We start from the raw sequence: 18,769 nt of genomic DNA, 5'->3' as shown, positions 1-18,769 counted from the left end.
GCGAGAGGAGTCGGGACTTAAAGAGAAGCGCGAGAGGAATTGGGAGTTGAAGAGAAGCACGAGAGGATCTGGGAGTTGAAGAGAAGTATGAGTGGAGCCAGGAGTTGAAGAGAAGTGCGAGAGGAGCCGGGAGTTGAAGAGAAGCGCAAGAGGATCCGGGAGCTGAAAAGAAGCGTGAGAAGAGTCGGGAGTTGAAGAGAATTGCGAGGGGAATCGGGAGTTGAAGAGAAGCGCGAGAGGAGTCGGGACTTAAAGAGAAGCGCGAGAGGAATTGGGAGTTGAAGAGAAGCACGAGAGGATCTGGGAGTTGACGAGAAGTGCGAGAGGAGCCGGGAGTTCAGGAGAAGCGAAAGAGGAGCCAGGCATTGAAAATGAGTGTGAGAGGAGTCGGGAGTTGAAGAAAGGTGCGAGGGGAGTCGGGAGTTGAAGAGAAGTGCAAGAGGAGCCGGGAGATGAAGAGAAATGCGAGACGAGTCGGGAGTTGAAGAGAAGCGGGAGACGAGTCGGGAGTTGAAGTGAAGTGCGAGAGGAGTCAGGAGTTGAAAAGGAGTGTGAGAGGATTCAGGAGTTGAAGTGAAGTGCGAGAGAAGTCAGGAGTTGAAAAGGAGTGTGAGAGGATTCAGGAGTTGAAGTGAAGTGCGAGGGGAGTCGGGTTTGAAGAGAAGCGCAAGAGGAGTTGGGAGTTGAAGAGAAGCACGAGAGGATCTGGGAGTTAAAGAGAAGTACGAGAGGAGCCGGGAGTTAAAGAGAAGCGCAAGAGGATCCAGGAGTTGAAAAGGAGCGTGAGAGGAGTCGTGAGTTGAAGAGAAGTGGGAGGTGAGTCGGGAGTTGAAAAGAATCGCAATAGGGGTCGGGAGTTGAAGAGAAGCGCAAGAGGAGCCAGGAGTTGAAGAAAAGCGCGAGAAAGGTTGGGAGTTGAGAAGGAGCATGAGAGGAGTCGGGAGTTGAAGAGGAACACTAGAGGAGTTGGGATTTGAAAAGGAACGCGAGAGGAATGGGGAGTTGAAGAGAAGCGCGAGAGGGGCCGAGAGTTGAAAGGAAGGGCGAGAGGAGCCGGGAGTTGAAGAAAAGTGCGAGAGGAGCCGGGAGTTGAAGAGAAGCGCGAGACGAGTCGGCAGTTGAAGAGAAGTGAGAGAGGATTCGGAGTTGTGAGTTGAAGAGAAGCGCGAGACGAATCGGGAGTTAAAAAGGAGCGCAAGAAGAGCTGGAAGTTGAAGTGAAGTGCGAGAGGAGCGGTAGTTGAGGAGAAGCGCGAGAGAAGTCGGGAGTTGAAAGGGAGTGTGAGAGGATTCAGGAGTTGAAGAGAACTGCAAGAGGATTTGGAAGTTCAAGAGAAGCGTGAGATGAGTCGGGAGTTGAAGAGGAGCGGGGAAAGGAGTCGGGAGTTGAAGAGAAGCACAGGAGGAGTCGGGAGTTGAAGAGAAACGCGAGAGCAGTCGGAAGTTGAAGTGAAGCGCAAGAGGAGTTGGGATTTGAAGAGAAGTACGAGAAGAGTTGGGACTTGAAAAGGAGCGTGAGAGGAGTTAGGAGTTGAAAAGGAGCACAAGAGGAATCGGGAGTTGAAGAGAAGCGCAAGAGGAGTCAGAAGTTGAAAATGAGCTGAGAGAGGAGTTGGGAGTTGAAGAGAAGCACGAGAGGAGCCTCGAGTTGAAAAGGAGTGCAAGAGGAGTCAGCAGTCGAAGAGGAGCGCAATAGGAGCCGGGAGTCGAAGAGAAGCGTGAGAGGAGCCAGGAGTTGAAGAGAAGCGGACGAGGAGTCGGGAGTTGAAAAGGAGTGTGAGAGGATCCGGGAGTTGAAGAGAAGCGCGAGAGGAGTCGTGAGTTGAAGAGAAGCGCGAGACGAGTCGGGAGTTGAAGAGAAGCGCGAGAGGAGCCAGGAGTTGAAGAGAAGCATGAGAGGAGCCGGGAGTTGAAGAGAAGCACGAGAGGAGCCAGGAGTTGAAGAGAAGCGCGAGAGGAGCCCGGAGTTGAAAAGGAGCGTGAGAGGATTCAGGAGTTGAAGAGAAGCGGAAGAGGAACCAGGTGTTGAAGAGAAGCACGAGAGGAGTCAGGCGTTGAAAAGGAGCATGAGAGGATTCGGGAGTTGAAGATAAGCGTGAGAGGAGCGTGAGTTGAAGAGAAGTGTGAGATGAGTCGGGAGTTGAAGAGAAGCGCAAGAGGAGCCGGGAGTTGAAGAGAAGCGCAAGAGGAGCCAGGAGTATAAGAGAAGTGCGAGAGGAGTCGTGAGTTGAAAAGGAGTGCAAGAGGATTTGTGAGTTCAAGAGAAGTGCGAGATGAGTCGGGGGTTGAAGAGGAGCTGGGAATGGAGTCGGGAGTTGAAGAGAAGCACAGGAGGATTCGGCAGTTGAAGAGAAATGCGAGAGGAGTCGGGAGTTGAAAAGGAGCGTGAGAGGAATCGGGAGTTGAAGAGAAGCACGAGAGGGGCCAGGAGTTGAAAGGACGCGCGAGGGGCATCGGGAGTTGAAGAGAAGCGCGAGAGGAGTCGGGAGTTGAAGAGAAGCGCGAGTGGAGTCGAGAGTTGAAGAGAAGCACGAGAGGATCCGGGAGTTGAAGAGAAGTACGAGAGGAGCCGGGAGTTGAAGAGAAGCGCGAGAGGGGTCGTGAGTTGAAGAGAAGTGCAAGAGGGGTTGGGAGTTGAAGAGAAGCACAAGAGGAGCCGGGAGTTGAAGAGAAGTGCGAGAGGGGTCGGGTGTTGAAGAGAAGCGCAAGAGGAGCCGGGAGTCGAAGAGAAGTGCGAGAGGGGTCAGGTGTTGAAGAGAAGCGCAAGAGGAGCCGGGAGTTGAAGGGAAGCGTGTGACGTGTCGGGAGTTGAAGTGAAGTGTGAGAGGAGTCAGGAGTTGAAGAGAAGTGTGAGAGGAGCCGGGAGATGAAGAGAAGCGCAAGAGGGGCCAGGAGTTGAGGGGAAGTGCGAGAGGAGCCGGGAGGTGAAGAAAAGTGTGAGAGGAGTTGTGAGTTGAGGAGAAGCGCGAGACGAATCGGGAGTTAAAAAGTAGCGCAAGAAGAGCCGGGAGTTGAAGTGAAGTGCGAGAGGAGTCGGGAGTTGAGGAGAAGCGCGAGAGAAGTCGGGAGTTGAAAAGGAGTGTGAGAGGATTCGGGAGTTGAAGAGAACTGCAAGAGGATTTGGAAGTTCAAAAGAAGCGTGAGATGAGCCGGGGGTTGAAGAGGAGTGGGGAAAGGAGTCGGGAGTTGAAGAGAAACGCGAGAGCAGTCGGAAGTTGAAGTGAAGCGCAAGAGGAGTTGGGAATTGAAGAGAAGTACGAGAAGAGTTGGGACTTGAAAAGGAGCGTGAGAGGAGTTAGGAGTTGAAAAGGAGCGCGAGAGGAATCGGGAGTTGAAGAGAAGCGCAAGAGGAGTCGGAAGTTGAAAATGAGCTGAGAGAGGAGTCAGGAGGTAAAGAGAAACTGGGAGAGCAGAGGTGACTGAGGGAGTTCAGTGAGCTGGGAACAAGGCGATCCTTTGAGTACCGTGAGTATGGTTGGGTAAGTATAATTTTTAAGTTCTTATTTTGTGGTTCATTGTTTGTTAGGTTTTTGTTCTGTAACAATGAGGAACAGGGAAGAAGGGCCCTAGAGTAATTGATATTATTTAACATTAAGTATCTTCCAAAAGGCTTAATTTAATTTAAAGTGGTAATTCATGGCAGGAGAGCTCAAAGCCATGGTGTGCTCCTCCTTCTCTCTATGGGAAGCCAGGTACATTTCCAGTGCCTGGGGCCAGCATGTGTGCGGGAAGTGTCTCCAGCTGCAGCTCAGGAAGCCCAGGTTTCGGAACTGGAGTGGCATCTGGCAACATTGTGGAGCATCCGCGAGGCGGAGAGCATTGTGGATAGCACATATAGAGAGGTGGTCACACCGCAGTCTACGAATCCACAGGCAGGAAGGGAATGGGTGACCACCAGGCAGAGCAAGGGAACTAGGCAGGCAGAGCAGGAATCTTCTGTGGCTATTCCCCTGCAAAGCTGATAAACCACTTTTGATACTGTTGGGAGGAATGGCCCCTCAGGGGAAAGCAGCAACAGCCAAATTCATTACACCATGGCTGGCTCTGCTGCACATGGGAGGAGTAAAAAGTGTGGAAATGCAATAGTTATAGGGAATTCAATTGTAAGGGGAAAAAATAGGCGTTTCCGTGGCCTCAATCGAGACTTCAGGGTGGTATGTTGCCTCCCTGGTGCTAGGGTCAAGGATGTCTCAGAGCGACTACAGGACATTCTGAAGGGGGAGGGTGAACAGCCAACGGTCATGGTACACATTGGTACAAACAACATAGGTAAAAAAAGAGATGAGGTCCTAAAAGCAGAATATAGGGAGTTAAGAAGTAAGTTGAAAAGTAGGACCTCAAATGTAGTGATTTCAGGATTACTACCAGTGCCACATGCTAGTCAGAGTAGAAATCGCAGGGTATATCAGATGAATACGTGGCAGATGAGATGGTGTGAGGGGGAGGGTTTCAGATTCCTGGGACATTGGGACCGGTTCTGGGGGAGGTGGGACTAGTACAAACTGGACGGGTTACACCTGGGCAGGACCGGGGCTGATGTCCTAGGGGGAATATTTGCTAGAGTGGTTGGGGAGGGTTGAAGCTAAAATGGCAGGGGGATGGGAACCTATACAACGAGTCAAGGGAGGGGGAATCAAGGAGAAGAACAAAAGACAGAAAGGGGAATAAGACAAGTGATAGTCAGAGAAATCAAGGGCAAGAATAAAACAGGGCGTCAGTGAAAAATGATGGGAACGGGACAAGTTATGTTAAAAAGACAAGCCTTAAGGCTTTGTGCCTTAGCGCAAGGAACATTCACAATAAAGTGGATAAATTAACCGTGCAAATGACATGGCTGCAGGGTGACCAGGGATGGGAACTGAATGCAATAGCGAGGAAAGATATTAGCTCCAACAATGTGGAATCTGTATGGGTAAAGCTGAAAAACACTAAGGGGCAAAAACACTAGTGGGTGTTGTATACAGACCTGCAAACTGTAGTGGTGATGTTGGGAATGGCATTAAACAGGAAATTAAACACACATGCAATAAAGGAACATCTGTAATTATGGGTGACTTTAATCTGCAGATAGATTGATCAAATCAAATTAGTAACAATATCATACAGGAAGAATTCCTGGCGTGTAAACAGGATGGTTTTCTGGACCAATACGTTGAGGAATCAACTAGAGAACAGGCCATCCTAGACTGGGTATTGTGTTATAAGAAAGGAATAATTGGCAATCCAGTTATGGATGAGCGACCATAATATGATAGAATTCTTCATCAAGATGGAGAGTGACACAGTTGACTCTGAGACTATTGTCCTGAATCTTAATAAACAGAACTACGATAGTATGAGGCACGAGTTGGCTATGATGGAGTGGGAAACATTACTTCAAGGGATGAAGGTGGATAGATAATGGCAAACGTTCAAAGAGCACAAGGGTGAACTGCAACAATTGTTTATTCTTGTCTAGCGCAAAAGTAAAATAGGAAACCATGGCTTACCAGGGAAATTAGAGATAGCATTAGATCCAAGGAAGAGGCATCTAAATTGGCCAGAAAAAACAACTGACCTGAGGATTGGGAGCACTTTAGAATTCAGCAAAGGAGGACCAAAGGATTGATTAAGAAGGGGAAAATAGAGTATTAGAGTAAGCTTGCAGGGAACATAAAAACTGACTGTAAAAGTTTCTATAGGTATGTGAAAAGAAAAAGAATGGTGAAGACAAATTTAGGTCTCTTACAGTCAGAAACAGGGAAATTTATAATGGGGAACAAAGAAATGGCTGATCAACTAAATACATACTTTGGTTCTGTCTTCACAAAGGAGAACACAAATAACATGTCAGAAATGTTGGGGAACACAGGGTTTAGTGAGAGGGAGGATCTGAAAGAAATCAGTGCTAGTAGGGAAATGGTGTTGGAGAAATTGATGAGATTGAAGGCTGATAAATCCCCAGGGCCTGATAATCTACATCCCAGAGTGCTTAAGGAAGTGGCCCTAGAAATAGTGGTCAACCTCCGAGATTCTTTAGACTCTGGAACAGTTCCTACAGATTGGAGGGTAGCTAATGTAACCCCACTATTTAAAAAGAGAGGTAGAGAGAAAACAGGGAATTATAGACCAGTCAGCCTTACGTCGGTAGTGGGGAAAATTCTAGGGTCCATTGTAAAAGATTTAATAGCTGAGCACTTGGAAAACAGTGACAGAATCAGACAGAGTCAGCGTGGATTTACGAAAAGGAAATCATGCTTGACAAATCTACTGGAATTTTGAGAGAATGTAACTAGTACAGTAGATGAGGAGGAGCCAGTGGATATGATTTATTTGGACTTTCAGAAGGCTTTTGACAAAGTCCCACATAAGAGATTAGCATGTAAAATTAAAGCCCATGGGATTGGGGGTAGTGTATTGAGATGGATAGAAAACTGGTTGGCAGACAGGAAACAAAGAGTAGGAATAAACGGGTCTTTTTCCGAATGGCAGGCAGTGACTAATGGGGTACTGCAGGGATCAGTGCTGGGACCCCAGCTATTCACAATATGTATTAATGATTTAGATGAGGGAACTAAATGTAATATCTCCAAATTTGCAGATGACACAAAGCTGGGTGGGAGGGTGAGCTGTGAGGAGGATGCAGAGATGCTTCAATGTGATTTGAACAAGCTGAGTGAGTGGGCAAATGCATGGCAGATGCAGTATAATGTGGATAAATGTGAGGTTATCCACTTTGGTAGCAAAAACAGGAAGGCAGATTATTATCCGAATGGCTATAAATTGAGAGAGAGGAATGTGCAACGAGATTCTATAGAAGACCTGGGTGTCCTCGTACACCTGTCGCTGAAAGTAAGCATGTAGGTGCAGCAGGAAGTAAAGAAGGCAAATATTTTGTTGGCCTTCATAGCAAGAGGATTCGAGTACAGGAGTAGGGATGTCTTGCTGCAATTATGCAGGGCTTTGGTGAGACCACATCTGGAATATTGTGTGGAAGTTTTGGTCTCCTTATCTGAGGAAGGATGTACTTGCTATAGAGGGAGTGCAGCGAAGGTTTACCAGACTGATCCCTGGGATGGCAGGACTGACATGTGAGGAGAGATTGAGTCGATTAGGATTATATTCTCTGGAATTCAGAAGAATGAGGGTGGATCTCATAGAAACCTACAAAATTCTAACAGGACTAGACAGAGTAGATGCAGGAAGGATGTTCCCGATGGTGGGGGAGTCCAGAACCAGGCGTCACAGTCTGAGGATATGGGGTAGACCATTTAGGACTGAGATGAGGAGAAATTTCTTCACCCAGAGAGTGGTAAGCCTGTGGAATTCGTTACCACAGAAATTGGTTGAGGTCAAAACATTGTATGTTTTCAAGAAGGAGTTAGATATAGTTCTTGGGGCAAATAGGATCAAAGGATAGGGGGAGAAAGCGGGAGCAGACTATTGAGATGGATGATCAGCCATGATCATAATGAATGACGGAGCAGGCTCGAAGGGCCGAATGGCCTACTCCTGCTCCTATTTTCTATGTTTCTATGTTTCACTACTCATAATGGAAAGACCTATGCACTTTCTTTAAAATAACTATTTTTGCTGGGTTTAATGACAACCTAGACAATCTTGTGGTTTTGCAATGAAATTCAGTATACTCAACAACTAGGTCATGCCTTTGTGAATTGCAATTATCCAATTGTTTGAATTAAGCACCATAAATGAGACAGCAAAGTGCAAGAGAAGTAATGTTTAAGAAATCAGAATGATCAGATAATTTAAATTAAGGGACTTGAATTAAGATTATATTGTGGTGTCACTCTTTCTTTAACCACGGGAGGTGCTGGCACTGTACTCTTGGATTAGTTCTGGACAGTTCTGTGTGGTTTTTTAGTTGAAGGGTAAAATTCATCTTTGCCTGTTTTCAGGCCCAGAATTGGCGCTGCACAGGCAGAGGCATCCCAAACAGGAGTCCGAGGCCTTAAGTCTCATTTAATGTTTGGCGAGCAGCTAAAACCTGACTATCCTCCACTGGCACCTTGTTCATTTCGAATTAGAAAAGCAAAAAGACGGCAGAGAAAAATATCAGCAAGTAAAATCAAGGAAATCTGAAAGATGTTTTACAAATACATAAAGGGCAAGAGAATAATTAAGGGAAGAGTAGGGCCAATTAGAGACCAAAAGATAACTTGTGTAGAGGTGAAGTCATGCACATGGTTCTTAAGAATTTTTCTTTGCTTCTGTCTTCACAAAAGAGGGAAACAATACAGATATTGTAATTAAGAAGAAGTGTGAAATATTGGATGGGATAAACGCAATATCTTTGAAAGTAGATACATTGCCAGACCCAGATGAAATATATGCCATCCTACTAAGATAATCAATGTAGAAAAAAATGGAGACCCTGACCATCATTTCCAATCCTCTGTGGCTACAGTCATGGTGCCAGAGGAAAAGAGGGTTGCTAATGTTGTCCTGCTGTTTAAAAAGAGAGGAATGAACAGACTGAGTAATCAGTCAATCAGTGAGCCTAACCTCAGTTCTTGGAAAATTATTTTAAAAATTCTGAGAGATCATATAAATTGTCATTTAGAAAGGCACGATTTGTTAAAGGAAGGTCATTAACTTATGGAGTAATTAACAAGGATGGCTGATGAGGGTAGCATGTTTGATATGGTCTATATGGATTTTATCAAAGATTTTGACAAGTCCCACATGGCAGACTGGTTTGAAAAGTAAGAGCCTATGGTAATGCTTTTCAAACTATTTTCCAATGTTTAATGGAAAATGTTTAACACTTGAAATTAAATGTGACCCCAGGTGCCAGTAGAAGTAAAGCAGCGTATTAACATTTAGTACATTATTAAGGTTCACATATCATACATCGACATGTATAAATGTATACATTAAATAAATTTAAAAATCTGTATTTTTTGATGTAGTTTGTAAAAATGTTATTATTTTATTTACTCAGGTAGGTCTTGCCCCTGCTGAAGGAAGACTTAGTGAGGCCCCTCTTCCTCCATCCCCAAATACACATTATAATCACCCCTACGGACCATTCCCTTGAGTACCTGGAAACATTCTCCTTCCTGCTTGCCAGATCTGATGTTAATCCTGCTGGATCCGTGCGGGAGACAGATATGAAGAATTTAAAATTAAGCCTGTAGTTAAAAAATCAGTTACTTCATGGTTACTTCCATTTGCACTGCCCACATGGTGACTCGCATCTATTGATCGCACTCCAAGTTAAAATGTTTCAACCACACTTTCCCACAGCATAACAGACTTCGACTTAGGACGCTTTGCAGGGGATGGGGTCGGGGGGGTGGGGGGGCGGTGGTTATACTTAACAATAGATGATTGAAAATAAAATATTTAAGCAAGGAAGAATTCTTCTTTACTTGATTATTGCACCTATATAATGCTAGGGTTTCTTCAGCATTTATGAATATCTGCAAGCTTCAAAATAGGATTGGAGCCAAACAAAATACTTTCAGCTGTTTGTTTGACCAGCTATACAAATTTGTCTGCCCTTGTCCAAAGATGAGGGAAGGGTTCAAAGCAGATTTTGCCTACATCATTATCATACAGTGCCAATAATCTGTAAAGAGTGCATGTGCTAGTGTAAATTGATTGGCTAATTTCTTCGGTTATAGAAGATTGGAGTAAATTGACCAATTTATATTACTCAAGACTGCCTTCAGAACTTCATGACAGTATCACTCCATGTCATATGCGTTAACCAAGAAAGCTGGTAAAAACTGACCAACAGCTTTAAAAAAGTTGGCAAGCCACAAAAAGCTGACAGCTCAAGAACAACCCTGACACATAAAATCCAGTAGTTCTGTGAGTTTTGTAATTTAAGCTGGAGGTATACATTCCTTGCTTGCATTGGAGAAACATGAGTATATATAAGCCTGAAAGTGAAATCCAAATATTAAAGGGGGAAATTGGTGGTGCATCTCTGGGGTGATCTGGGGTGCATGCTACCTGTAAATTTTGAATTTTGACATTACAAAAGATGTTCATTTTTCTGCCATGATTCTTTTGTAATAAATTAGTCCACAGTGGCAGTGCTGTTTCAAAACAAAAGCCAACTGTCTGGTTAGATCCTAAGCGATAAAGACTATCTGCTGTTGTGATTCCCCAGAACACAAACAACTACAATACAATGAGGTCCATTCTGCCCCCCGAGTTATAATAGAGCACATGATTGGAATACTGAAGGCATGCTGCCCATGTTTTGGTTGGTCTGGTGTTAAGGATAGTGGGAGTGCGCTGTATGTGATACAAGTTTGTCTTGGATTTAGATGACTCATTTGGGAGGTAAATGAAGGGTATAAAGCAGATGAAGATGCACAACAACACCAAAACAAGGCTGTCCTGAGGAATCCTGTATCATACTGGAAGCCATTCAGAAACTCTGCACATCTTATCTTGAGAACCACATTTCCCCATTGCAGTCAACATTGCCCCCATTCTGTCTTTGATGGTCCACATGTCCAGAATATTTGCTTTCTCCTTTAACCACATAGATCATATTCATGAAACATACCTCAGCCACAAATTGTTCCAAAAGCACTGCAAACCAAAATCTAAACTGTACAAACTTCCAAACGTTTATTTTGTCCTCTCATGCGCAGCAGCAATATTTTTACCTTTGCATAATAATACTTCTCCCTCATGCGATTATGCCTCTACTGCAGCTCTTCCTAATGTTATCAATGGGGTATGTGAGGTGACTCCCTCAACCTATCAGCTGCTGAAATGCTTGTCCATTTGCTACCTCCAAATTAGCTTATTCCAATGTTCTCCTTCCATCATCCACCCTCCGTAATCTTAAGCTCATGTAAAACTCTGCTGCCCATATCTTGACTTCCACCAAGTGTTTGTTGACCTACAGTGGACTCTCCCAGTGCCTGAACATATCCATTTTAAAAATCTCATCCCTGTGTTCATATCTCTCCATGACCTCACCCCTCCTTATCTACAGAACCAGCTCCACTACAACCCTCTGAGGGTCCTGCACTCCTCCAACACTAGCCGCACATCCATTTCACAATTACTTCATCCAACATTGGTATCCACCTCTACAATTTTCTAGAAAGAAAGAAAAACTTGCATTTATGTAGCACCTTTCAGGACCTCAGAATGTTCCAAAGCACTGTACTGATAATTAAGTACTTTTGAAGTATAAACTCTGCTATAATCTAGGCCCTTAAATCTGACATTCCCTCTATTAATTTTGTTGCCTCTCTCTCTCCTCCTTTAAGATGCTCAGTTAAACTTACCTCTCTGGTCAAGTTTTTGGCCACCTCTCTTTAAGTTTCCTTCTTTGACTCGGTATCAGTTTTTGTCTGATTGTATTCCTGTAAAGCACCTTATGATGTACTACCATGGTAAAAGAGCTATATAAATGCAAGTTGTTGTTGTTGTTGTTTTCTCTATGAGGCAATGCCTCTTAGGATAAAAACAAAAAACTGCGGATGCTGGAAATCCAAAACAAAAACAGAATTACCTGGAAAAACTCAGCAGGTCTGGCAGCATCGGCAGAGAAGAAAAGAGTTGACGTTTCGAGTCCTCATGACCCTTCAACAGAACTGAGTGAATCTAAGGAGAGGGGTGAAATATAAGCTGGTTTAATGTGGGGAGGGGGGTGGTTGGGTGGGGGGAGAGAAGTGGGGATGTGATATGGTTGTAGGGACAAGCAAGCAGTGATAGGAGCAGATAATCAAAAGACGTCACAGACAAAAGAACAAAACACAGCCATTGAAGGTGGTGATATTATCTAAACGAATGTGCTAATTAAGAATGGATGGTAGGGCACTCAAGGTACAGCTCTAGTAGGGGTGGGGTGGAAAGGCTAGCAGGGCATAAAAGATTTAAAAATAATGGAAATAGGTGGGAAAAGAAAAATCTGTATAAATTATTGGAAAAAACAAAAGGAAGGGGGAAGAAACAGAAAGGGGGTGGGGATGGAGGAGGGAGTTCAAGATCTAAAGTTGTTGAATTCAATATTCAGTCCGGAAGGCTGTAAAGTGCCTAGTCAGACGATGAGGTGCTGTTCCTCCAGTTTGCATTGGGCTTCACTGCAACAATGCAGCAAGCCAAGGACAGACATGTGGGCAAGAGAGCAGGGTGGAGTGTTAAAATGGCAAGCGGCAGGGAGGTTTGGGTCATTCTTGCGGACAGAACTCAGGTGTTCTGCAAAGCGGTTGCCCAGTTTAAGTTTGGTCTCTCCAATGTAGAAGAGACCTCATTGGGAGCAACGAATACAGTAGACTAAGTTGGGGGAAATGCAAGTGAAATGCTGCTTCACTTGAAAGGAGTGTTTGGACGGTGAGGAGAGAGGAAGTGAAGGGGCAGGTGTTGCATCTTTTGCATGGGCATGGGGAGGTGCCATAGGTGGGGGTTGAGGCGTAGGGGGTGATGGAGGAGTGGACCAGGGTGTCCCGGAGGGAACAATCCCTACGGAATGCCGCCGGGGTGGGGGGTGAAGGGAAGATGTGTTTGGTGGTGGCATCATGCTGGAGTTGGTGGAAATGGTGGAGGATGATCCTTTGAATGCGGAGGCTGGTGGGGTGATAAGTGAGGACAAAGGGGACCCTATCATGTTTCTGGGAGGGAGGAGAAGGCGTGAGGGCGGATGCGCGGGAGATCGGCCGGACAGGGTTGAGGGCCCTGGCAACGACCGTGGGTGGAAAACCTCGGTTAAGGAAGAAGGAGGACATGTCAGAGGAACTGTTTTTGAAGGTAGCATCATCAGAACAGATGCGACGGAGGCGAAGGAACTGAGAGAATGGGATGGAGTCTTTACAGGAAGTGGGGTGTGAGGAGCTGTAGTCGAGGTAGCTGTGGGAGTCGGTAGGCTTGTAATGGATATTGGTGGACAGTCCATCACCAGAGATTGAGACAGAGATGTCAAGGAAGGGAAGGAAAGTGACTTAGGAATCTGCTAGTTATTAATCCCTGCACCTATGTCCTGAGGGGAAAAAAAAACAGCTTGCTGATGTGTGGGCAGCATTCTTTAAATGAGTTTTATTTAAATGAACTGAGCCTAGATAATGGGACAGGATCAATGGCATGCACATGGGATGACTGAGTCCGAGTTTCACTATGCTGTAATCCTAAAATTATGGTCAAACAGAATATGCTAACCGATATTGCTTACAGTAGTCTGAACAGCAAGTGAAAAAGTATCAGAAAGTGTTTCCTTGTATATTTCTTTGCTTTTTTTCAGCAGAACTTTATCTCCATTTTACAAAAGAAGCCAATCTATTAGCATACTTAGGAAATAATTGGATGTAACAATTATGTGTATCAACTGCCCATATTGATATAGATCTTCAGTGCTTTGGAGAACTGATTTTGAATCCAAAGTTAGCACCAATCTTGGACCAATGCCACTCTGAGACCTCGACATTCCCCTCCAAGTCACACAGCATCCTGACTTGGAATGCAGTCTTTCACTCATTGCTGTTGAGTCAAAATCCTGGCAATCCTTCTTAACTGCATCATCACCACTAGCACTGTAGTAGTCAAGGAGGTGGCCCAAACCACCTATTACAGGCAACAGGGGGATCATTCTTCTTCCTTTAGAAACTATAGCGGAATTCCCTTGGGAATGAATATAATTTTTGAAAGATTCAACTGATGACTACAGTTCACTCAGCCAGCTCTCAGGGCAGAATCATCTGTTCTTAGGTTATAATCATGAATCAGGTGAATCTTTTTGGGGTCTCAACCCCACTCTGACTGTCAGGGCACCAACCTAGGGGATCTTCCCAGAGGCAGCCAATTAAAAGACCACCTCCAGCTTCCCCATCCAGTTAAGGGCAGTGGACGGGTCCCTGAGACTGCAAGACCAAGTGGAATGATGGCAGCCTCGCCACCAGAGGTGGGCGCTGCAACTGGGGTAGGTGGAACGCGAGGTCACCTCCATCTTGAGGTGATCTCTGAAGAGGCTTGAACGTTAATCAAATAAAATGTGGCCACAGCTGCAAGGCCACTAGCTTGGCAGAAAAACCCCTCATCAGAATAGTCGATGGATGCAACTGTGGCCCCCTGATGCCTGGGGCTCCAGCAGTGGGGAGTGACTATAGGACGCCTCGTGAGACCCCCTAAGCAGCTGCCAACAACACGTCTCCAGGCACCTGCCTGACTTGGCCTTCAGTTGCGGGTCTGTCTTCCGCTTGAAAGATCCCATTGACTGCCCCAATCAACCCACTAATGGACAGTTAATTATGCAGTTTAGCTACTTGTTGCTGCCATATTGGTAGCCTCTGGCAGTGATGACCCACTTCCTGGAAGAATGCCAGAGTCAGGAGTCAATACATCTTTTTTTTCTGAAATCCCTCTCGGCCCTACCTTGAAGCCTGCTCCTGCAGGCCTAGGAAGACTCCTCCCAATATTCTCTCAAACCTTCTGCAGGTAAAGTACTTGACAATCGGTAAAATTGAGGGGAACTCTTCTTCTATGGTCATCCAGTGTGTGTCCAACAGTAGCAGTACAAGATTTCGATTGCATCTAGGAAACCCAGCTACCAGCCTGCCTCCTAGCCATGCTGTGCATTAAATAATTTCAGAGGAAATTGGAATGGCAGATTCTTGCATCATCTTTCAATGGGTTGCGACACCAAACTGAAGGAAAAATGAGGGAGGAAGACAGGGATATCTCTTCCCAATTCTTTTGAGGTATCATCTCTACCCCAACCAAGAACTGGTTTTGCTTCCTTTTGAAGGCATGTAGAGACTCAGCACACATTGCACAAGCCTTTTTTAAAGGCCTTCACAGCACCACTGCAACGGGCCTGCAAAAATTAGCCTGTTATTTATTTACTTCACCTACGAGGTCATAATTCAGAACTTGTTGTGCAAGCTCCCTATGGCTCACTGTCCAGCCAATCAGCTGGGGAAAGTGTGTTACTATAATATAAGTAATGTGTATAATGAAGACATGGCGTGCATGTTATTGCCAAGTACAAGTGCAGCAGGACAGCTCTAATCATGTGTAGCAATGTGGGTTATTAATTTATGAGTAATGTAGCCAAGCAGGGCTGTTCCTATAGTGGTACTTAACACCCTGGCTGCTGAAATGAAAAAAGTGGGTAGAAATTATGCCAAAATTATTGATGAAGCCTACACGTAGCCCAGAACAGCACCTATTTCAGCTTTTTACAGGTGTAAGTACCACTAGCCCTAACACCTCCAAATCTTGGAAAATATCCAGGTTACCTCAGAAATACCCACCCCCAGACACAGCCCCAAAATACATTAGGGACATGGGGTAGAGGTAGGTAGAAGAAGTATTTGCCTGTCCCTCGAATTTCATGGTGCAGCATCAATATAACAGGAACACAATGACACTGGGTTCTGACCCAAATAATTCCTCCACTCAAAGTCCACCCCAGATGTAACAGGACTTCTGAGCTACAAACATAAGCCTACATAAATAGATCCAATGAAGGTGTAAAATAACTTGTATTGGGGAACCATTGAAATCAAGCATGCTAAATAAAATGACATCATTAAAAACTGCTTGATAAACCATTTTGGTTTATTTGTCAATATCTTCCCACATTGAACCTTTCTTTTATCTTTAAGAATACTGAACATCTGCTGAGGGCAGTAGGTGGTAATCAGCAGAAGGTTTCCTTGCTCTTGTTTGACCTGATATCATGAGACTTCTTGGGGTCCGAAGTCAAATGTTGAGGACTCCCAGGGCAATACCCTCCTAACTGTAAATGACTGTGTCACCACCTCTGGTGGGTCTATCTTGCTTGTGGAGCAGGACATATCCAGGGGTGGTGATGGTGATGTCTTGGACATTGTAAGGTATGATTCTGTGAGTATGACTATGTCAGGCTGTTGCTTGACTAGTCCGTAGGACAGCTCTCCCAATTTTGGCACAAACCTACCAGATGTTAGTAAGGAGGAATTTACAAGGTTGACAGGAATGCTGTTGTCACTTCCGTGCCTAGGTCTATGCTGGGTAGTCCACCAATTTTATGCCTTTCGACAGTGGTCAGGACAACTGAGTGGCTTACTAGGTCACTTCATAGGTCCGTTAAGAGCAACCACATCGCCATGTGTCTGGAATCATATGTAGATTTCCTTTCCTAATGCAATTAGGAAACCTGGATATGCAGTCTTTTTTAACCTCTTAACTTCCAAAGCCAAGGGACAATAATTCCCCTTTTCACCGATCAGAAATATTGGGCGGAATTTTCCCAAATTTGCAGTAAGTGCGGTAGCGGGCGGGTAAAACGGTGTGCTGTTTACCGACGGCAATGGTGGGTTTTCACACCATATCGTCCCGAGCCCACCTTATCATTTTATGCACTCCCAATTTCCATATCAGGAGGGCTCCTTATTCGCTCACCCGCCCGTCATCAACCCACTGTTGCATAACGCCGGGCCTCATGTTTAAAGGCCAGCTGCAAGCACAGCGCTCATTGCTTCCAACTCACCACTGCTGTCTGGGAGAAGTGGTCCTCAAAGGCAAGAAGACTGCAGCACCCCCCCTGCAGTTTAATGACGAGTCCCTCGAGCAACTGCTAGATGCAGCAAAACCCACTGGGATGTCCTGTACCTCAGCTCTGGCTGCAGGATGAGCAGAAACATGACCAATCCAGCTTAGAAGGTGGTGGCAGCTGTGGTCACCACCAATGCCCTTCAGAAGAGGACAGCCACCCAGTGCTGCAAAAGGATGAATGATCTCTTCCATTCTGCCAGGGTAGGTCACTCTTTCCATCACCTCAATGCACAAAATCACAAACCTGTCACATATCCACAGGGCCTTCACTCACTGCCAGTTCAAAGAACATCAGCATTCACTCTCTCATATTCACTGTCATTGTCCTCCACTCTTCTCCACTGCCTCTCTTTCTTGATGCATCTCCAAAACCTTGTCCCTGTTTGGTTCCACTCCTATCTATTCCAGCATAGCCCTCATGTCCCCAGAAATGCCTTTTCCCAATCTCGCACTGTGACCTCCAGAATACCCCTAAATATTTACCCTTCCATTTAAAATAGTGAATGTAACTCCTTTATTCAACAAGGGAGGAAGACCAAAAGCAGGAAACAAATGTCATAGGGAAAATGCTAGAAGCTATTAGTAAAGAGGTTAAAATAGCTGGGCACTTAGATAAATTCAAGGTAATCAGGCAGAGTCAACATGGTTTTGTGAAAGGGAAATCATGTTTAACCAATTTATTGGAGTTTCCTGAAGAAGTAAGATGTGCTGTGGATATAGAGAAACCGGTGGATGTACTGTACTTAGATTTCCAGAAGGCATTTGATAAGGTGCCACATCAAAGGTTATTGCAGAAAATAAAAGCTCATGGTTAAGTGGGTAACATATAGGCATGGAAAGAAGATTGGCTAGCTAACAGGAAACAGAGTAGCCACAAATGGGTCATTTCTGGTTGATAAGATGTAACAAGTGGTGTGCCACAGGGACCAGTGCTGATATTCAATTTTTTTACAATTTATATAAATGGCTTGGATGAAGGGATTGCTAAATTTGCTGATGACACAAAGATGGGTAGGGAATTAAGTTGTGAAGAGGACATAAGAGGGATATAAATAAGTGGAGTGGGAAAAGATTTGCTAAATGGAGTATAGTGCAGGAAATTTGTGAAATTGTCCATTTTGATAGGAAGAATAAAAAAGAAACTTATTACCTAAATGATGACAAACTGCAGACCTCTGGGATGCTGAGGGTACAACAAGTAATTAGGAAAGCTAATAGCATGTTATTGTTTACTGTGAGGGGAATACAAAAGTAGAGAGGTTATGCTTCAACTATATAGGGCACTGGTAAGACCACATCTCGAGTACTGTGTTCAGTATTGATCTCTTTATTTAATGAATAATGGGCTGAACTTTCCCCCCATCAGGGCGGGGGGCGGGGGGGGGGGGGGGGGGGGGGGGGGGTGTTGCTGTGTGGGGGCGGGCAGGAGAGAGCACGAACCCGATTGGCGCCCCCGGTCAGATCCATGCCACCATTTTACATGGGCGGTCCAATTATTGGTGCTTTATCAGCAACCTACAGAACGTCTTCCTTATTTTGGAGTTTGATACCTTTGTGAGCTACTTTGTTTTTTGATTGTAGAATTCTACTGCCATTTAGCCTTGCCTCAGCCTTCACTGCTGTTTTAACTCTTGGTGGTCTGCTTTGCTTAGTGCTAGTTACAGTTTAAATTCTATAAACTCTATGCTCTACTTCCGACTGTGGAAATACATTAATGTGACCAGGAAAGAGGTGATGGCTAATTTAAATAGATTACTTTGTCTGCTTTCAGAATTCTCATTATTATCATTATTTTCTTTGACAAAAGGTTATGTGAAGTCATAAGCTGAATAATTCTAAACACACCAGTATTTATGTGTAGGAATAGGAAGTGGCACAGTGCCACTTGGGATGGGCTATAAATGCTGGCCCAGCCAGCAAAACCCACATCCCATGAATGAATAAAAAATGTGATGGCTGGAAATGCAATGTGGAATGTACCTTGATTCTGTGCAGTTATAATCAAGTTCTATTAAATTCTATTAAGTGCTAACAACTTAAGACAGAATCTGGCCAAAGTGGACAGGGAGCAGCTACATATAGGAAAGTCTACATCAGACCAGTGGGAGTCATTCAAAAAGGAAATAATGAGAATTCAGGGCCAACATGTTCCCATAAAGGTGAAGAGTAGGGCCAACAAGTCCAGGGATGTCAAGCGATATAGAGGATTAGATAAGGTAAAAAAAGGAGGCTTATGGCAGATGCAGAAGGCTGAAAACAGTGGA

The 18,769-nt window shown here is 44.9% G+C and overlaps 1 protein-coding gene across 1 annotated transcript in view; it reads right to left on the bottom strand.

Annotated features, from left to right (window-relative positions):
• Positions 1 to 14,438, bottom strand: part of abcb4 (ATP-binding cassette, sub-family B (MDR/TAP), member 4) — a 290,570-nt gene extending 276,132 nt beyond the window's left edge. Inside the window, exon 1 of the mRNA XM_041183581.1 lies at positions 14,340 to 14,438. The gene's annotated coding sequence lies outside the window, so the exon portion shown is untranslated. The remainder of the gene's footprint in view (positions 1 to 14,339) is intronic.
• Positions 14,439 to 18,769: the final 4,331 nt, after the last annotated feature.

The sequence above is a fragment of the Carcharodon carcharias genome, chromosome 3 (genome assembly GCF_017639515.1).
Source record: "Carcharodon carcharias isolate sCarCar2 chromosome 3, sCarCar2.pri, whole genome shotgun sequence".
Lineage (NCBI taxonomy): Eukaryota > Metazoa > Chordata > Chondrichthyes > Lamniformes > Lamnidae > Carcharodon > Carcharodon carcharias.
This window is presented reverse-complemented; position numbering and strand designations above follow the sequence as displayed.